We start from the raw sequence: 22,075 nt of genomic DNA, 5'->3' as shown, positions 1-22,075 counted from the left end.
TGTCTTTTCGTCTTGTTTATGGTTTCCTTTGCTGTGCAAAAGCTTTTAAGTTTCATTAGGTCCCATTTGTTTATTTGTGTTTTTATTTCCATTTCTCTAGGAGATGGGTCAAAAAGAATCTTGCTGTGATTTATGTCATAGAGCGTTCTGCCTATGTTTTCCTCTAAGAGTTTGATAGTGTCTGGCTTTACATTTAGGTCTTTAATCCATTTTGAGTTTATTTTTGTGTATGGTGTTAGCGAGTGTTCTAATTTCATTCTTTTACATGTAGCTGTCCAGTTTTCCCAGCACCACTTATTGAAGAGGCTGTCTTTTCTCCATGGTATATTCTTGCCTCCTTTATCAAAGACAAGGTGACCATATGTGTGTGGGTTTACCTCTGGGCTTTCTATCCTGTTTCATTGATCTAAATTTCTGTTTCTGTGCCAGTACCATATTGCCTTGATTAATTCCTCCAGCTCCATTTTTCTTTCTCAAGATTGCTTTGGCTATTCAGGGTCTTTTGTATTTCCATACAAATTGTGACATTTTTTGTTCTAGTTCTGTGAAAAATGCCATTGGTAGTTTGATAGGGATTGCATGGAATCTGTAGATTGCTTTGTGTAATATAGTCATTTTCACAATGTACATTCTTCCTATCCAAGAACATGGTATATCTCTCCATCTGTTTGTATCATCTTTAATTTCTTTCACCAGTGTCTTATAGTTTTCTGCATACAGGTCTTTTGTCTCCTTAGTTAGGTTTATTCCTAGGTATTTTATTCTTTTTGTTGCAATGGTAAATGGGAGCGTTTCCTTAATTTCTCTTTCAGATTTTTCATCATTAGTGTTTAGGAATGCAAGAGATTTCTGTGCATTAATTTTGTATCCTGCTACTTTACCAAATTCATTGATTAGCTCTAGTAGTTTTCTGGTAGCATCTTTAGGATTCTCTATGTATAGTATCATGTCATCTGCAAACAGTGACAGCTTTACTTCTTTTCTGATTTGGATTCCTTTCTTTTTCTTCTCTGATGGCTGTGGCTAAAACTTCTAAAACTATGTTGAATAGTAGTGGTGAGAGCGGACAACCTTGTCTTGTTCCTGATGTCAGAGGAAATGGTTTGTTTTTCACCATTGATTGAGAACAATGTTGGCTGTGGGTTTGTCATATATGGCCTTTATTATGGTGAGGTAAGTTTCCTCTATGCCTACTTTCTGGATGGTTTTTATCATAAATAGGTGTTGAATTTTGTCGAAAGCTTTTTCTGCATCTATTTAGATGATCATACGGTTTTTCTCCTTCAATTTGCTAATATGATGTATCACATTGATTGATTTGCGTATATTGAAGCATCCTTGCATTCCTGGGATAAACCCCACTTGATCATGGTGTATGATGCTTTTAATGTGCTGTTGGATTCTGTCTGCTACTATTTTGTGGAGGATTTTTGCATCTATGTTCATCAGTGATATTGGCCTGCAGTTTTCTTTCTTTGTGACATCTTTGTCTGGTTTTGGTATCAGGGTGATGGTGGCCTTGTAGAATGAGTTTGGCAGTGTTCCTCCCTCTGCTATATTTTGGAAGCGTTTGAGAAGGATAGGTGTTAGCTCTTCTCTAAATGTTTGGTAGAATTCACCTGTGAAGCCATCTGGTCCTGGGCTTTTGTTTGTTGGAAGATTTTTGATCACAGTCTCAATTTCAGTGCTTGTGATTGGTCTGTTTATATTTTCTATTTCTTCCTGGTTCAGTCTTGTAAGGTTGTGCTTTTCTAAGAATTTGTCCATTTCTTCTGGGTTATCCAGTTTATTGGCATATAGTCGCGTGTAGTAGTCTCCTATGATCCTTTGTATTTCTATGGTATCAGTTGTAACTTCTCCTTTTTCTTTTCTAATTTTATTGATTTGAGTCCTCTCCCTTTTTTTCTTGATGAGTCTGGCTAAAAGTTTATCAACTTTGTTTACCTTCTCAAAGAACCAGCTTTTAATTTTATTGATCTTTGCTATCATTTCCTTCATTTCTTTTTCATTTGTCTCTGATCTGATATTTATGATTTCTTTCCTTCTATGATTTTGGGTTTTGTTTGTTCTTTCTCTAGTGGCTTTAGGTGTAAGGTTAGGTTGTTTATTTGAGATGTTTCTTGTTTCTTGAGGTAGGATTGTATTGCTATAAACTTCCCTCTTAGAACTGCTTTTGCTGCATCCCATAGGTTTTGGGTCATCGTGTTTTCATTGTCATTTGTATCTAGGTATTTTTTGATTTCCTCTTTGATTTCTTCTGTGATCTCTTGGTTATTAAGTAGTGTATTGTTTAGCCTCCAGGTGTTTGTATTTTTTAAAGATTTTTTCCTGTAATTGATATCTAGTCTCATAGCGTTGTGGTCGGAAAAGATACTTGATATGATTTCAATTTTCTTAAATTTAGCAAGGCTTGATTTGTGACCCAAGATATGATCTCTCCTGGAGAATGTTCCATGAGCACTTGAGAAGAAAGTGTATTCTGTTGTTTTTGGATGGAATGTCCTATAAATATCAATTAAGTCCATCTTGTTTAATGTGTCATTTAAAGCTTGTGTTTCCTTATTTATTTTCTGTCTGGATGATCTTTCCATTGGTGTAAGTGGGGTGTTAAAGTCCCCCACTATTATTGTGTTACTGTCAATTTCCCCTTTTATGGCTGTTAGCATTTGCCTTATGTATTGAGGTGCTCCTATGTTGGGTGCATAAATATTTACACTTGTTATATCTTCTTCTTGGATTGATCCCTTGATCATTATGTAGTGTCCTTCTTTGTCTCTTGTAATAGTCTTTATTTTAAAGTCTATTTTGTCTGATATGAGAATTGCGACTCCAGCTTTCTTTTGATTTCCATTTGCATGGAATATCTTTTTCCATCCCCTCGCTTCCAGTCTGTATGTGTCCCTAGCTCTGAAGTGGGTCTCTTGTAGACAGCATATATACAGGTCTTGTTTTTGTATCCATTCAGCCAGTCTGTGTCTTTTGGTTGGAGCATTTAGTCCATTTACATTTAAGATAATTATAGATATGTATGTTCCTATTACCATTTTCTTAATTGTTTTGGGTTTGTTCTTGTAGGTCTTTTCCTTCTCTAGTGTTTCCCACTTAGAGAAGTTTCTTTAGCATTTGTTGTAAAGCTGGTTTGGTGGTGCTGAATTGTCTTACCTTTGCTTGTCTGTAAAGTTTTTGATTTCTCCATCAAATCTCAATGAGATCCTCGCTGGGTAGAGTAATCTTGGTTGTAGGTTTTTGCCTTTCATCACTTTAAATATGTCCTGCCACTCCCTTCTGTCTTGCAGAGTTTCTGCTGAAAGATCAGCTGATAACCTTATGGGGATTCCCTTGTAGGTTATTTGTTGATTTTCCCTTGCTGCTTTTAATATCTTTTCTTTGTATTTAATTTTTGTTTGTTTTATTAATATATGTCTCAGTGTGTTTCTCCTTGGGTTTATCCTGTATGGGACTCTCTGTGCTTCCTGGACTTGATTGACTATTTCCTTTCTTTAGGGAAATTTTCGACTACAATCTCTTCAAATATTCTCTCAGGCCCTTTCCCTTTCTCTTCTTCTTCTGGGACCCCTATAATTTGAATGTTGGTGCGTTTAATGTTGTCCCAGAGGTCTCTGAGACTGTTCTCAATTCTTTTCATTCTTTTTTCTTTATTCTGCTCTGCAGTAGTTATTTCCACTATTTTATCTTTCAGGTCACTTATCCGTTCTTCTGCCTCAGTTATTCTTCTATTGTTTCCTTCTAGACAATTTTTAATTTTATTTATTGTGTTTTTCATCATTGTTTGTTTGCGCTTTAGTTCTTCTAGGTCCTTGTTAAACGTTTCTTGTATTTTCTCCATTCTATTTCCGAGATTTTGGATCATCTTTACTATCATTACTCTGAATTCTTTTTCAGGTAGACTGCCTATTTTCTCTTCATTTATTTGGTCTTGTGGGATTTTACCTTGCTCCTTCATCTGCAACATAGTTCTGTCATCTCATTTTGTCTAGCCTACTGTGTTTATGATCTCCTTTCCTGCAGGCTGCAGGATCATAGTTCCTTTTGCTTCTGTTGTCATGAGAGTGAGTGAGATTGGTCCAGGGGCTTGTGTAGGCTTCCTGGTGGGAGGGACTGGTGCCTGTGCTCTGGTGGTTGGAGCTGAGTCTTTTCCCTCTGAAGGGCAGGGCCATGTCAGTTTTTGTGTTTTGGGTTGTCTGTGAGCTTAGTACAATTTTAGGTAGCCTGTCCGCTGATGGGTGGGGCTGTGTTCCTGTCTTGCTGGTTGTTTGGCATGAGGTGTCCAGCACTGGAGCCTGCAGGCAGTTGTGTGGGGCTGGGTCTTGGTGTTGATATGGATACCCCTGGGAGCACACATGCCAATTAATATTCCCTAGGCCCAGGAATTCTCTGGTTGTCCAGCATCCTGAACCTGGTGCTCCCACCCCAGAGGCCCAGGCCTGACCCCTTGCCATGGAACCAAGAGCCCACAAGCCCCACAGTGAAGCCAGAGGAAAAAAAAGAAAGAAAAGAAAAGAAAGCAAACAGACAAACAAAGCTCAAGGCAAATGCAAAAACAACAGCAAACAAACAGCAGCAACAACAACATGACACACACACACAGAGAAAAGAGAAAGAACAAAAACAGAAACAAGAGAACAAACAGAAGAATTCAAAAATGAGAACAGTCAGTAAGGACTAAACTAACAAAAACAAAAATTGAAAAATAAAACAAAAACAGAAAGCAAACAAACAAATAAGTGAAGAAAACATAAAATATACACATAAAAACAATCGAAAAAATAAATAAAATAGAAAACAAAGAACAAAAACAAGAAAAAAACACAAAACAACAAAAAAGTAAAGTAAAAATAGAAAAATAAGCGACTGCCCTGGTGGCGCAGTGGTTAAGAATCCGCCTGCCAATGCAGGGGACATGGGTTCAATCCGTGGTCCGGGAAGATCCCATATGCTGCAAAGCAACTAAGCCCGTGCCCCACAACTACTGAGCCTGCGCTCTAGAGCCCACGAACCACAACTACTGAGCCCGCGCGCCTAGAGCCTGTGCTCCACAACAAGAGAGAAGCCACTGTAATGCGAAGCCCGTGCACTGCAACAAAGAGTAGCCCCCACTCGCCACAGTTAGAGAAAGCTTGTGTGCAGCAACAAAGACCCAACACGGCCAAGAAATAAATTTTTTAAAAAAGAAAAAGAAAATATATACATATTAAAAAAATTTTTAATAAAAATTAAAAATAAAAGATAAAAATTAATAAAAGCAACAACACCAACTGAACAGAACAAAACAAACAAAAAAAAAGAATGATAGTGATAAGAATATTTTCCTGGGGCCTCCTCTGTCAGTATCCTTGCTCCTACATTGAGCCAGAGCCAATCCCTGCCTCCCCAGGTGGCCTTCCAATACCTCTAGGTAGGTTCTGGACCTGCTGTGGGTACTGTGGGGCCAGCTCAGACTCTGACCTGGCCCAGCTCCTGTGTGTACTTGCCCCCAAAGTCCACTGCTGCGAAGCTAGACCAGTCTCAATGGTGGGAACATTCATTGTCTATTCAGGTATTCCACAGACACAGGATTTACCAAGTCAATCTCAGGGATTTAATCTGTGGCTTGTGCAGCTGCATGGAAAGACTTCCGTTCCTCTTCCTTAGTCGCACCCCCTCTGGGGCTCCGCTTTGGTTTTGACCCCACCTCTGCATGTGCACCACCCTCAGGCGTCTGTCCCTTGCCCAGGCAAGAGGGAGTGGTAACAGCGGCTGCTTGGGGCACACTTACTCACTCAAGCTGGGGAGGGGTATGGCAGCCACAATTGGGGTGTTTGTGAGTTGCCTGTGGCAGTGGAACCAACAGGCAGTTGCAACAGACTGTGGCGTGCTCGGTCTGGTAGGAGTCCCTCCCAGTGCCCACGGAGGCAGGGGCTGGTGTGTGGGGGTGGGGCGGCCCCGCACCCCACGTGCCTGTCAACAATGGCAACTCACTTTCCAGGCAGACCACACTTCCTCTAGGGGCATTCCCGGCCACGCATCCCCTCACTCCCATCCCCTCTGCTGTATCCATGCAGCCTACAGTGGTCCTCTCCACGGATCCATTCTCCCAACCCCACGCTTTAGCACTCAGCCCCCACTAGCACTGGCAGACTCTCATCCCAGGCAGGGGCACCCAGGGCTGATTCCCAAGGAGGCTCTGGGATGGACAGTGCTCAGGTCCCTGGAGCCCACGGGCGGAGGAGACTCCAGCCCAGGGGCAGGCAGGCCCTCTCAGATGGGAGCCCCTCCCAGTGCCCACCAAAGCTGGTGGGTGGGGAAAGGGATTATAATGGCGGCTCCACCCCTTTTGTGCCACTCAGCAATGGTATCTTGCTACTATGGTGTCCCAGGCTTTTTCTGCAGACTTTTCCAATTGTGGAGCTCCTTACTCCTGTCCCTTCAGGCTGTCTTTTCACAGCCAACAGCTGTTCCCTCCCTGGGTCCATGCTCCAAACCCCACTTTCCAGCACCCAGCCCCCCTTCGCAACAGGCGACTCACGACTCTGGCTGGAATGTGCAGAGCACCGGTGTAGACCATGTGTGCAGTTCTTACTTTGTCCTGCCTTCCACAGACCATCTGCTGCATTCTCCTTTGATCCCCCGAAGGTCCTTTTCTGTCCCAGCTGATTTCCCCACCGTGAGGGAGTTTTTCTGAGTGCGGGGACCTCTGCTCGCCTTCAGCTTCAACTCCTCACCACCAGGGTTACTTGTCACTTTTTTGACTCCTCTTTTCTTTTTTTCTTCTTTCTTTTGTCCTACCCAGTTGTGAGGGGATTTTTCTTATCCTTTTAGGTGTCCCTTTTTTGACTCTTCTTTTCTTTTTTTCTTCTTTCTTTTGTCCTACCCAGTTGTGAGGGGATTTTTCTTATCCTTTTAGGTGTCCAAAGTCTTCCGCTAATGTTCAATAGGTACTCTATGAGAACTGTTCCATTTGTAGATGTATTCTTTTTTTTTAATTAATTAATTTATTTATTTGGCTGCGTTGGGTCTTTGTTGCTGTGTGCGGGCTTTTCTCTCTGGTTGCGCTGAGTGGGGGCTACTCTTCATTGCGGTGTGTGGGCTTCTCACTGCGGTGGCTTCTCTTGTTGCAGAGCATGGGCTCTAGGCACACGGGCTTTAGTAGTTGCAGCATGTGGGCTCAGTAGCTGTGGCACATGGGCCCTAGAGCACATGGGCTTCAGTAGTTGTGGCTCGCGGGCTCAGTAGTTGGGGCTCACGGGCTCTAGAGCGCAGGCTCAGTAGTTGTGGCACACGGTCTTAGTTCCTCCACGGCATGTGGGATCTTCCCAGACCAGGGCTCGAACCTGTGTCCCCTGCATTGGCAGGCCGATTCTTAACCACCGCGCCACCAGGGAAGTCCCTGTAGATTTATTCTTGATGCACTTGTGAGGAGAGATGAACTCTGCGTCCTCCTATTCTGTCATCTTGACTCCTACCCTTCCTCGTTTGTGATTATTGTTTTAGTTAATAGGGCTAGCAAAAACTTATTTACTGAAATTGAAAAAGATTACAGTCCAGTAGGAGAATGTCAATCATGTCTACTTATTCATATAACTTGGACTGGAGTTTCAAGCATCAAAGATTCTATGAGGGTGGGAGGCTGATTTCCTCTTTGTACTTGTATCTGTACTACCCCCACCGGGGGCCAGAAGGCAGTGACAAGACTGCCACTCTATAGGAAGCAAGAGCCCAAGCCATGGTTCTTGCTACAGACTGACATCCAGCAGCTTGTTAATTACATGTTTCCATTAATGGGATGAATCTCACAGTCTTTCTGGATGACAGTCTCCCTTTCAGTGCATAGATGTCTTATTTTTTTCTGTACTCCTTAGCAACACAGTGACTGTGTTCTGACACTTACATTTCCTTACTAGTCTTGAAGCTTAAAAAAAAAAGGTTCCCCTTGAACAACCATTGATCTTGCTGCGCTTGAGTTTTTCCCCTAAGTTTTTTTAAAATTTATTTTATTTTTATTTTTTTAATTTATTTTTAAAATTTATTTTATTGTACAGTTGATTTACAATGTTGTGTTAATTTCTACTGTACAGAAAAGTGATTCAGTTATACATATATCTACATTCTTTTTCATATTTTTTTCCATTATGGTTTATCACAGGATATTGAATATAGTTCCCTGGGTCCCCTAAATTTTTAAAATAAAAAAGTTTTTAAAAGAACTACATTAACCAGAAACATATAAAAACAGCACAACTTTTCTATGGCAGCTTACTTTTTAAAGCCTCATCACATTAGAATACGATTATCTTCTGTCTTTGGAGCACAAAACAAAGGACAATGTTGCAAACACACCCAGAGTTTACTACTGTGGGCTGTCTTTGGCAAGGAGACTGAATTGGCCAGATGGACTTATTCAGAAGTACCTGATTACACACCTCACAGAGTTCTTTTCTACATCGAAAAATATATGAGCTGGCAGTCACAAAAACCACAATCTAGGGAGAAATTGAGAAAGATGGAGATTTGAGAAAATGGAAGTTCACTAATTTTGTTCAGAGTGAATAACTGTAAAACTAAGCCTGAAAGTCTAAAACATTTTATTGGAGTATGGCATATACAAATATTTCCTCCACAATTCCTTTGCAGAAAGATAAGTATTACTACTCCAGGAGAGGATGTGACAAGATGCCCCAGGCACAAGATTAAATTTGAAATAACAGATAGATATACACACCTGAAAGGAAAATGCTCATCTTTGGGACAGATAGAAAGGAGGTAGAGATGAGGCCAAGATTAAGGGGGGAAAATGGTGATTTTGTGAGGGGACAGCCACAACATCAAACAGTAATGAATACTTGAAAGTCAAAATCATGTTTGTAAATTGGCTGTTAAAATGAATAGGAAGCTGGTGAGTAAAATGGAGGATAGGAGTAGTATAGTCCTGAGACATTATAAGTCCCTGATTTAAAGCAAAGAAGTTGTAGGCCAGGCATTACCAATTTTCTCCAGATATCACTTCAGCAAGGTCACTGATCTTTGACATTTCATTGATTTTACTCTATAGCTACAAAACTACTCCTTAAAGTGAATACCATTGCCCCAGCACGTCTGAACAATGCTGTGGACTGTGTTGTTCTATCTACTTGCACATACAGAATGCTCCTTACCATGGTGGGTATATAATCCTGAAAAGAATGAGAGAAAATGCAAAGTTACTATATTAATTTTCTATTGCTGCAAACTTAGTGGCTTAAAAAAATATCCATGTATTATCTCACAGTTTTCATGGGCCAGGACTCTAGGCATGGTCTAGTTGGGTTCTGTACTCAGGGTCTCACGAGGCTATAGCGAGGCATAGACTGAAGCTGTGGTCTCATTCGAGGCTTGAGGTTCTTTTCCAAGCTCACTGGTTATTGGAGAATTCCATTCCTTGTAGATGAAGAACTGAGGCCCTCTACTCCTAGAGGCTGCCTGCTATTCCCTGCCACATGATCATCACAACACAACAGTTTACTTCCTCAAAGCCAGGAGGAAAGCAGTTCTCTGGCTCCAAACCTCTCCCTTCAGGGAAGGCCTGGACATTCTTTAAAGGGTGCCCCTGATTAGGTCAGGCCCACCCCAAATACCCTCCCTTTTGATTAATTCAAAGTAAAATGAGTTGACACCTTAATTACATATGCACAATTCCTTCACTTTTGCCATAGAACATAACCTGACTACAAGAGTGAAAGCATTTCATATTCACAAATCCCACCCACACCCAAGGAGAGATTACAGGGCATATATACCAGGGAAGGGAAATATTGAGGGCTATCTTAAAATTCTGCCTATGGCAGCTAATTAGATGGAACATTTTCTTTCTCCCTATTTTTTCTTTGCCCATACTGAATGGCCTGTAAGTACATCTCTTTACAAAATCTATAATGAGAAGTAAGATCTTTTGAGCATTTCTTTATAAATTTTTATCTTAATAAAGTTTTAAAACCATTCCCAGGACTATTTTGGTCCCACAGAGCTCCCTATAGAAACTCAAGCTTTCAGACCTTAGGTCTCCAAATTATCAAAGGGCAATTTTGCAAACACACCCAGAGCTGACTTCTATGGGCTTCCTTTGACAAGGAGATTGCATTTGATCAGGTGGAATGCTCCAGAAAAACCTGCTTTTGCACCTCAAAGAGTTCTTTTCTACATAGAAAAATATAAGAGATGGCAGTCACAGAAACCACAATCTAGGGAGAAACAGATGAGGGTGGAGATTTGGGAAAATGGAAGAGGGTAGTGATACTCACATGGGAAGGAGTAGGAGGCCTACCTGGGGAATGGCCAGTGAAAGTGGCTAGTGAGACCAAAGTTGGCACAAGTAGCACCGTGAGGAAGAAGGTTCAAGGTTCACTATCTAGGGCTCAAGAATCTTTAAGGATTCTCCAAATAAGACATACAGATGTTCAAAAGCACATGAAAAGATACTCAACATGACTAATTATCAGAGGAATGCAAATCAAAACTACAATGAGGTATCACCTCACATCGGTCAGAATGGCCACCATCAAAAAGTCTGCAAACAATAAATGACGGAGAGGGTGTGGAGAAAAGGGAAGCCTCTTGCACTGTTGGTGGGAATGTAAATTGATACAGTCACTATGGAGAACACTGTGGAAGTTCCTTAAAAAACTACAAATAGAACTACCATACGACCCAGCAATCCCACTACTGAGTATATACCCTGAGAAAACCATAATTCAAAAAGAGTCATATACCACAATGTACATTGCAGCACTATTTACAATAGCCAGGACCTGGAAGCAACCTAAATGTCCATCAACAGAGGAATGGATAAAGAAGATGTGGTACATATATACACAGTGGAATATTATTCAGCCATAAAAAACAATGAAATAATGCCATTTGCAGCAACATGGATGGACCTACAGGTTATCATACTAAGTAAAGTAAGTGAGACAGAGAAAGACAAATATATCACTCATATGTGGAATCTAGTTTTTTTAAATGATATAAATGAACTTATTTACAAAACAGAAACAAGACTCACAGATTTCGAAAACAAAGTTATGGTTACCAAAGGGGAAACACGGGGTGGGGGGATAAATTAGAAGCTTGGGATTAACAGACACACACTACTATATATAAAATAGATAACCAACAAGGTCCTATTGAACAGCACAGGGAACTCTACTCAATATTCTGTAATGACCTATATGGGAAAAGAATCTAAAAAGAATGAATATATGTCTATGTATAACTGAATCACTATGCTGTACACCTGAAACTAACACAACATTGTAAGTCAACTGTACTCCAATAAAATTTTTTAAAGAAAAGCATCGTTAAGGAAAGAGCCCTTCTTGGAGGGTTATTTCTAACAGGTGGGCAGCAGGCAAGACAGCCAGCTCTCATCTCTTCTGGGGAGATTTAGGGCACCCAATATTCATTTTGCATGTTATATATGGTGCCTCTTTAGTTTCTGTCTCATTGGATATCTGTATTAAGCCCAATAAAACTATTTCCTTTCCATTTTCCTGCCATACACATACACACACACACACACAAGTAGACAGTGGAGATTGTGGAGTAGTAGCCTGTATTATTAGAAGAGCACATCTGGATTCAGCATAGACCTGAATATAGATTCCAGCTTACTAGCTGAGTGACCTCAGTTAAGATATTTTCCCTCTCTGTATCTCAGTTTTCCTAAGTGTAGAACAGGAATAAATAAGCTAATCTTCCAAGGTCGATATGAGGAATAAATGAGGTACTATAGAAAACTTCTAATATACCACTTGTCACATAGCACATGGAAGCTGTTCCTATTGGTAAGTACTATTACTCTTTTCATTCTTGTTGTTACATAGAAATGCCTTTCAGGTAAAACTTGGAGAGAGCTCAGAACTTGGCAAGAGCAACTGCCCATGTTTCGAGTAACCTGGGGCAGAGGGCAGATTACAGAAAAGGTGACTTGACATAAAATGAGGACCCTTTGTCTTTACTGTTTAAATAATGTATGGCCAGCATCCTGACTCCCTGTAGCAGAAAATTATCTCCATTTAATGACAGAGTGCCTGGGTACTTATGGCGTTAGTATCACTGATTGAAGGGCTTATTCTTATCATTCTAAATGTCAAGATCCTGATGATTTTGTTTAACTCCACAAACATCTTTTACCTGCCTTATGCCAAGGGGGAAGGAAGCATCTAGGACAAGAAAACAGAATGAAAAGAAAAGAGCAGAAAGACTTGAATTTTTTCCCCAGTTAGTCCTAATCTTAATAATTTTCCTTGCTTTAACAGCAGTTTGGTCTCTTTAATTTATTTGCCCTGTTGAAATACATAATGCAATGCTACAAGTTCTCATGGTGGGCTCTGTTGCAGGGCAGCTGCTCATTAGTTCACTTGAGGTCCTGGGTATTTGTCTAATTTACATGGCAGATATTGCAGAGACTTCTAAAATTTGATGGAGACATCAACTAACAGTCATAGTCAGATGACTTCAGGACTGGAGGAAGAAATGAAACCTACATTTGCTTTTGCCCGCTCTCATGGCCACTTTGATTCCTTCATGCATGCTTATCCCAAAACAACTCTCTGAAACCACAGAAGTAGACAAAATAATTTTTAAATATATTGGGAAATATTCTTGTACTACTGCCCTTTGTATAAGGGAAGGGCCAGGAAAGACTGGAAAGAGACAGACCCTCCCTTTCTATAGAATCAAGAGGAATAGCTTCCCTAAGGAATAAAATGAACTCCAGCTACCTAGTGAGTGACAGAATTCCTTCATCTAATTTTTCATCTAACTTAATAAGTGGGTAATATTCATCCCATCTTGTCACATGAATACCTCTGTGTTATAGGATTTTATCATGAAAACCAATGTTCCTCATGGCCTCTCAGGTCCCTTATAACTTGAAATTCCATGACTTTCATTAAAAATGTGCAGATGAATTCTCATGAAATGGGGGGGGGGGGAAGCCCTCAATGGATTTTCTGAGTTTACAACTTTTAGCAGGAAAGGAGTCAAGCTGGTAGGCAGGCCTGAATTGCACAAGGCATTATTCTACACCAGAAGTGCTGCTGAGTATTTCCCAGCACTTTTCTGACTTCGAGATTTCTTCTCCCTGCCCCTCACTTCCCCTCACACTAGATGAAAATAGGTTCACTGTTGCCCCCAAAGCCAAGCAGCTTCCTGATTAGGTGACCTTATAAGTCTTTCCTCATCACTTCAAGTGAAAAATTATCTTTGTTTTTAACTTCAAGAACAGACCACAACATAACACCCAGCTAGAGTGGGCCTTTTATTATATAGCACTATGTTTGAGTCTCTTGAAAGTCAGGGTGGACTCCTTCAGGAGCAGAAATCTAGCAGAAATCTGCTAGATAATCTGTAGCATACCCTCTAGTACTATAAAAGCAGAGGGGTGCAACAGGGTGGGGGATGAGGAAAATCTGTCCAAGAGAATCACAGAATATCATATTATTTAGTCTGACTCCACTTCTTATGCAGTTGAGGCACAGAAAAAAGGCCCAGAGAAGTGACATGGTTAAGGTCATGCAGCAAGTTAGTGGAAGAGTGATAACAATCAAGGATTAATAACAACAATAGCTAACATGTATTGAGCATTTACCATGAATTAAGTACTGTCTTAAGAGCATGTCATCTACTTTCTGACGATTTCTTCTTAAAAACATATCAACAGTAAGTTGGTTTATATACACCAAAAACCAACATCAGTTACTGTTATCAAAGTATGGAGGTTGTGATGTTTTTAACTTCAAGGTTGAGAAAGACTGCAATATTTCCACACTATCCAACTGTCCAGTGAGACATTGACATAATATTTGAAGACTAGCTGTTGCTGTAACAGTAATACATGCCTTTGGTAAAAGTAGAAAGAGAGGAGAGAAAGAGAAAGATTAAAATACTATAGAGTTGGGCTTCCCTGGTGGCGCAGTGGTTAGGAATCTGCCTGCCAATGCAGGGGACACGGGTTCGAGCCCTGGTCTGGGAAGATCCCACATGCCGCGGAGCAACTAGGCCCGTGAGCCACAACTGCTGAGCCTGCGCGTCTGTGCTCCACAACAAGAGAGCCCGCGATAGTGAGAGGCCCGCGCACCGCGATGAAGAGTGGCCCCCGCTCACCGCAACTAGAGAAAGCCCTCGCACAGAAACGAAGACCCAACACAGCCAAAAATAAATAAATAAATAAAATTCACATAGGCCTTAGATTTCAAAAAAAAAAAAATACTATAGAGTTTTCTCACCTCTCTCCACCCCTTCTCAACGATCGTCCCACTCCTTAGAGGTAATCATTTTTAAGAGTTTCTTGTGTGTTCTTCAAGAAATAAACTAGATATATACAGGTATATAGATATATGTATGTTCTTTTACATAAATAAATTACACTCTACTAAGATTTTGTACTTAATATTTATTAGACATTTCTCCATATCAACAAATATAGATTATTCATTTTAATGGCTATTAAGTATTCCACTACATAGATGCACCATAATTTATTTAAACAGCTGCTTTTTGATGGATATTTAGGCTATTTCCAGTTTATTAAATTTTTTGCTATTATAAATGATGCAATGAGTATATCATATGTGCAGTTAGCTTTAAGAAAATCACTAAAAGTGGAACTTCTGAGTCAAAGAGTACCTGTCCTTTTAATTTGTCACAGATCCTGCCAGATTATCCTATAAAAAGATTGCCCAGCTTACTCTCTTACCAAAAATGTATGCGATGTCCATTTCCCTACACCATGGTTAACACTGGCCTCTTATCCAACTTAATATTTGACAATCTGATGAGGAAAATAAATACTATCTCAATATTATTTTCTTTGAATGTCTTTAATTATAAATGAGACTGAGCATCTTTTCTATCTTTATTATCAATTTATATTTGTTTTTCCTATGACTGTTCATATGCTTTACCTAGAGTTTTCTATGGAGTTATTTTACTTACATATTGATTTCTAGGAACACTCTGTATATTTATGTTAGCCCTCTGTTGTATGCATTGCAAATATTTTCCCCATTTATTGGATTTTTAAGAGCATGATTCATGGTATTTTTATCAAGTAGAAATTTCATATTTTTATATAGCCAAAGTTATAAACCTACAATTTCTGGAGAAATATTTCCATGTATTTCTATCTATATTTCTATATATCTATCTACCTATCTATCTAAATTTACCCATCATTAGCCTTTAGAAAATATTGAATAAACTGACTTCCAAAGATAATGAATAGAATCTTTATTTTGAAAGTAAAGGATTTCTTTGTGCGGGAAAAACATGTTAAACCTCATAAGAGATCTCATAATCAGGACAATGATCCTGAGTTTAGTGTTGTAATTCTCTGTGTTTGACCATCATTAAATTACAGTTCAGAGTTTAATGGTACATACCTTAGAGAGGAGAAACTATATGTCTCTATGTGCCATACATCATACTAAGCAATATTAAGCACTTCCACATAAGTTATAAACTAATATCCTGTAAGATAGGTATAATTATGACCTTTTTAAAGATGGAGATATTGAGGCATGGAAAAGTTAAATAACTTGCCTAAGGTTACACAAGCTACTTACCAGCAAAGCTGGGACACAAAGTTTATATTAGATAAAGAAAACAATGGAGCTTTTCTGACTCCAAGTCTAGTGGTCTTTCTAGTAGACCACAGTCAACAAATATTTGAGTATATTCCCTAACAAAGCTGCACCAAACAGAGACACAGAGATAAATTAAAGAAACCCTGCCCTTAATAAGTTTACAGGCTAACAGGAAAAACATACATGTGAATAACAAATTATAAGTACAAGCAGAAAAGTAGAAGAAAATGGATTTTGATTTGGGGGACTGAGAAAAAGCTTCAAGGAAAAGAAATCATTTAAACGAGGTATTGGAGGGACTTCCCTGGTGGTCCAGTGGTTAAGAATCTGCCTTCCAATGAAGGGGACGCGGGTTCAATCCCTGGTTGGGGAACTAAGACTCCCACATGACCCGGGGCAACTAAGCTAGCGCGCTGCAGCTACAGAGCCCAGGCACTCTGGAGCCCACGTGCCACAACTAGAGAGAAGCCTACGTGCCGCAAGGAGGAGCCTGCGCACCACAACAGAGGATCCTGCATGCCGCAACAAAGATGCCGAGTTCCACAGCTAAGACCCAATGCAGCCAAAAAAATAAATAAATGGATAAATAAATATTTTTTTTAATAAACCAAGTATTGGAGAATGTGTAGAGAGAGAACCAGTGGAGGATATAAGAAAAAGACATTCCAGGCAAAAAAGAACACAGCATGAGCTAAGGCCCAGAAGTAATTTGTAGCCAGACCAAAGGCTGCACTGTAAGGTAAGCTTGGGCTGGTAAGCTGGATCTTGAATATCATGTAAATAACTTTGGATTTTTTTCCTGTTTCTTTGGAAATATGAAATAAACTCATCTAATTTTTACTTTGTGATGATATATAATCATTTTTTTGTAACCAAGAGTCTATTAATCTGTGTGTTAAGAAAATATTTTGCAAATGTATCACTACAAAAATGATGGAAACAACTATGGCAAAACATCACTTTCCATGTCTACAGGAATTTGAAATTCCAAGTGACTTTCACAGATTTTCATTCCTTTCAGAAAATAATAGCTAACACATAAAGTGTTCATTCTTGTCAAGGACTGTTTTAAATATTTTGCACATTTTATTAACTCATTCAATTCAGTATTTATTCATTCAAACCTCAGAACAACCCTTGAAGACAGGATTATTATCCCCACTTTACAGATCAGAAAACTGAGGCACAGAGACATTAAGTAATTTGCCAAGGTCAAACCCAGGTTTCAACCTTAGGTAGTCTGGCTCTTAACCAGTATTAACCAGAGTCTGTGCTCTCAACCACTGTTTTATACTTTCGACTTATGACCCACTGCAGGGGCTTGCCTCCCACATAGCTGATATATGGGCTGGCCAGCCTCTGCTTACATGCTGCCACTGGTCAGGCCATTCTGTTACCATACAGCTGAGGTCTTCAGAGAGTCTTGCTGTATATTGCATCCCAGCCGGCCCCCCTACAACTGTGAAGCGAATATTTGAAGCCAGTTAGCAAATTCCACCACCCCTAACCTCACTGTGGTGGGCAGAATGGTCCACCAAAGATGTCAGTGCTCTAATCCCTGGAAATGCGAATGTTACGTCACACAGCAAAAGTGATTTTGCAGATAAAAGTTAAGGACCTTAAAATTAAGGAAATGAACCTGGATTAACCAGGTGAGGCCAATCTAATCACATGAGCCCTTAAAAAGCAGAGAACTTTCTCCAACTGAAGGCAAGAGAGATGCAGCAGGAGAAGTCAGAAAGACTCAAAGCTTGAGAGGAACTCAACCAGCCGTTGCTGAAGGGAGGCCACATGGAAAGCATGAGAAGGAATAGGGCAACATTTAGGATCAAAGACTGGTCCCAGTTGGCAGCCAGCAAAGAAACTGGGCCCTACAACCAGAAGGAACTGAGTTCAGCTAACACTTGAATGAACTTGGAAGCAGATTCTTCCCTGGAGCCTCTAATAAGGAACACAGCCCTGCCAACACCTTAATTTTTGGTCTAAGAACCCAATCAAGCCTACCCACACTTCTGACCTACAGAACTCTTGAGATAATAGATGGGTGTTGTTTTAAGGTGCTCAATTTATTGTAATTTATCACGGCAGCAGTAGAAAACTAATACAATCACCAAGTCCCAGTTTCTTCAAGTAGTCCTGACACCACAGTGTTTCCATCCTGTCACCATCAGTCTGCCTCACTGGCCCAAACTCCAATTTGTTTATGACCCTTTGGAAAATATGATGTTGATTGTTGCCACCTAAGCCCACTGATTAATTTTAGCATCACTTATGAGTAGGATAAACCAGACATTGTGTAACTCCTGATGGGATGCAATAGGAAGTACACTGAAGGGTCCATGAGATAGCCTTGTCAAAAATGTTTACATCCTGAATCTAATCACACCTTTAGAGCTAGTGCCAAGAGAACAGAAAATCTGGGGGACAGAGGAACAAGGTAAATGGCACCGCAAAAAAGCAATCAGAAAATCCATAATATAAGATGGGACAACTGATCGGTTTTAAAAGAAGACAACGAGAGGAAGTAATGAAGGGGAGACTGCTCTAGTTTCAAAGAGATTTGAGAGGCATTACTAACAAATGTAGTGAGCCTTGATAGGATGCTATTTTGAAAACACCAGTTGTCTCCAAGGCAACCTGAGAAATTTAAACATGGACTGGATATTAGATGATAATAAGGAATTATTGTTAATTTGGTAGATGTGATAATGCCATGTGGTTATATAAGAAAATGCCTATGTTTTCTTACAGATGCATACTGATGTATTTAGGAGTGAAATGACAGGAAGTCTGGGATTTGCTTTAAAATACTCAGCAAGACAACTAAAGGAGGGGGACTTCCCTGGTGGTCCAGTGGTTAAAACTCTGGGCTTCCACTGCAGAGGCATTAGTTCAATCCCTGGTCGGGGAACTAAGACCCCACATGCCGTGTGGCCAAAAAAAAAAAAAAAAAAGATAGCTAAAGGAGGGTGGATGAAGCAGTAGCAAATGTTAATAACTGTTTAATTTGAGAGGAGTATATGGACATTCATGATATTATTTTCTCTACTTTTGTGTATGTTTGAAAGTTTCTATAATATGAATGGCCTTTAAAATTTAATGCCCATAACTAGCATAACACACTAGTTCAGCTTGTCTCTGAAGAGTTAGTGGAACCATCACCACCCCTGACCTGGACAATCCATCTCTATTAATGTGGCCTACATGATTCTTGGGTTTTTTAACAGGTGCATTACAGTACTAACACAACCAAAACAGTGTTTTCCCATTAATACCAATAGGTTCAGTTTTCCCCCAATCTGTACTTTTGCAATCCTCTGAACTTAAATGAAAACTTTACACTTATTTTGATTAAATATAATCTCACTAATTTCAATCAATTGTTCCAACCTGTCAAAATTTCTATAATTATTTTCAGATTTATCATATATATAAATTTACTAAGCATACTTTTATGACATTTTTCCAATTACTGATATATATTTGAATAGAATATGGTCCAGGACAAAACCCTGTGGCAGCCCACTAAATATCTTTCTCCAATAATGAACATTCTCTAGAGAAAGGTAACAAATATCGTACACTTAAATTTAGAGAGCATAGGTGTATAGATTATAAGATGTTTGCACATATATTATCAAATTTAAGCCTCAAATCTAGCCTGTGAGTTGTCCTATTTTATAGATGGATAAACCAAGGCTCAAAGAAATTGAGGACAAACAACTTTTCTTGAGGTGATAGGACAACATTTAGAAGAAAGAGGTGAAGAAAGAAGATGTGTAAAAGAGCATAGAGATGTGTATATGTATGAAGGAGAGATTACCTGAGGTGTAATTAAGCAATTAAAGATGAGTAGATAGACAAATGTAGGGATTCAGACCCCTCAGGTAGAAGAAAGGAGTTGGTGGCGAAGAGACAGGTCAGTTCTTTGCGCTAGCCAGTAGAGGGCACAGAACATTCACAAATCAATTTCCTCATCTGTAAAATGGGGTTAAGATCCAGACTTGCAAGTTTCTTTATAGGACAAGTTGAGATCATGTATATAAAGTATGTGGCGTCTGAGCTTGCCCTGTGGTAGACACCCAGTAAGTTTTGCTTTCCTCTCGCCACCCCTCAATACCTTGATACTCCCAGTACACTAGAATCAGACCTACTTTTTAAAAGCTCTTAACTACTACGCTAAAATATTATTATGCACCACTTAGAGGCTCCCTTTTGTTAGGTTTGTTACAATGGGGGAGGGACAAGAGGTTAAGATACTCCTCAGAGCTTGTGCTTTCTGCTTACAGACCTTCTTCCTCTTCGATTTCTTCCCATTTTTCTCGCATGGCTATTTTCCCGTCTCCATTTGGCCCCTTTCCTGATGCTTTGTAGTGTTTGAAGACCATCAGAGCATATTCTTCAGGTGCCCTTTAATAATAATCTCTTTTTTATTTCATCTTTACAGTGATTAAAGCTTTTTTCTGTTCATTTCCTCATTTGATTTTCATAATAATTTGATTCACTGAGGTGAAATAGGCAGACTAGTGGTTTGATCCACCATTGAACAGTTAAGAAAACGGAGACTCAAAGAGATACATGACTTACCCAAAGTCACACAGCAAGTAAACAGCAGAACTGGAACTAGAACCACGACTGTCTGACTCTAAATGCTCCTATGCTCAAAAAAATATGACACTAAGTCACCCACTGTGCATCAAAAACCAAAAGGCCACCACTGAAAGCTACAACACCACCATTATTTTTCCCAAGATAAGGTTCATCATCTTCCATGAGGAACATCCACATAATGTATTGGTCTCCTAAGCAAAAGCAAAACTAACATATTCCTGTATGAAAGCCACAAACATTTGAGACAAAATGTAACTTTCCTGCTTAATAGATGGATAATCATTTTGGAGAATCAATTTCCATCATCGCTATAAATGTTTCTACATTTTTTTCTGTGCTTACAAAAAAATGGTGCTCTGAATATTATTTTTCCCCATTTATACTACGTTGCATTCTGCAGATTTATTTTTTTCTTAACTCTGTCTCTAAAACGACCTCTATCGAAGTTAATGTCTGGGGTGAGATTTGCTTTCAAGATGTGAGTAAAATAGGACAGTCGTGAGTCCTTTAGGTCAATCTATCAAGTATAAAGTTCAATATCTTCTAACATAAAAACGTGCTCAGCATATCCTTTCATATTAGTGGGGAAAATCAGAATGTGGTTACATGAACCAGTATGTAATCTTATCTCTTTTATTGTCTTTTGTTATAATGATTAATTTCTTATTGGATAAAGTAACTCAGGTCATCGCATGTCGATATAGTTTTCTCAAACAAAATATTTTTATTAGTATACTACCTAGTTTAAAAGTTTTTTTCTGACTAGAATTAAGAATTTTCTTTGAAAGAATGAAATAAGTATTAAAGGATCAACAGTATCCATGAGAATACTCCATTCAATGGTTGTGGCAATGGGTAGTTTGATAAAGCCCTCTCCATGAAACAGAATGGAGTGAGAAAACAGACCTGTGTATATATGAAAATATTAGTATGTAGTGAAGGTAGTACTTAAAATCAGTGGGTAGAAATGGGCTTTTCAGGAAATGATATAAGGACAATTGGCTATTCATTTCAGAAAATAAAATAGTTAGATCCCTATCTCATACCATATGCAAAAATAAATTCCAGATGTTTTAAAGAACTAAATATAAAGGTTAAAAAATATAAATATTATATGAAGATATAGGAGGATGTTTTCATATTCTTAAGGTGGGAAAGCCCTTCTAAAGCAAGACAAAAATTCCTAAGTCATAAAACACAAAATAAGCAAAGTTGATTGCATAAAATGTTAAAAGTTCTGTACATAAAAAGACACAGTAAGCAAAGTTAAAAAGTGACAGACCATCAAAAATAATTTCAACATATACTGTATAACAAATAATTGATATCTGGAGTATACAAAGAGTTCCAACGAGGAACAAAAAAAAAAAAGTGATATGAACAAGCAATTCACAGAAAAGGAAACCCAAATGGCCAATAAACATAAGAAAAGATGTGGGGACTTCCCTGGTGGTCCAGTGGTAAAGAATCCACCTTCCAATGCAGGGGACAACGGTTCCATCCCTGGTCAGGGAACTAAGATCCACTTGCCGCGGGGCAACTAAGCCCACGCGCCTCAACTAGAGAGCGCCCATGTGCTCTGGAACCCATGCGCCACAACTACAGAGCCCGTGCACCATGGAGCCTGCACGCCACAACTAGAGAAGAGAAAACCCGCATGCCACAACTAGAGAGAACCCCGTGTGCTGCAATAAAGAGCCTGCATGCCACAACTAAGATCCGACGCAGCCAAAAATAATAAATAAAATAAAAATAAATTTAAAAAAAGAAAGATGTAAAAACTCACTAACAATCAGAATTTTTTTTTTTGGTCACACTTTGTGGCGTGCAGGATCTTAGTTACC

This window comes from Eubalaena glacialis, chromosome X, assembly GCF_028564815.1.
Source record: "Eubalaena glacialis isolate mEubGla1 chromosome X, mEubGla1.1.hap2.+ XY, whole genome shotgun sequence".
NCBI lineage: Eukaryota > Metazoa > Chordata > Mammalia > Artiodactyla > Balaenidae > Eubalaena > Eubalaena glacialis.
This window is presented reverse-complemented; position numbering follows the sequence as displayed.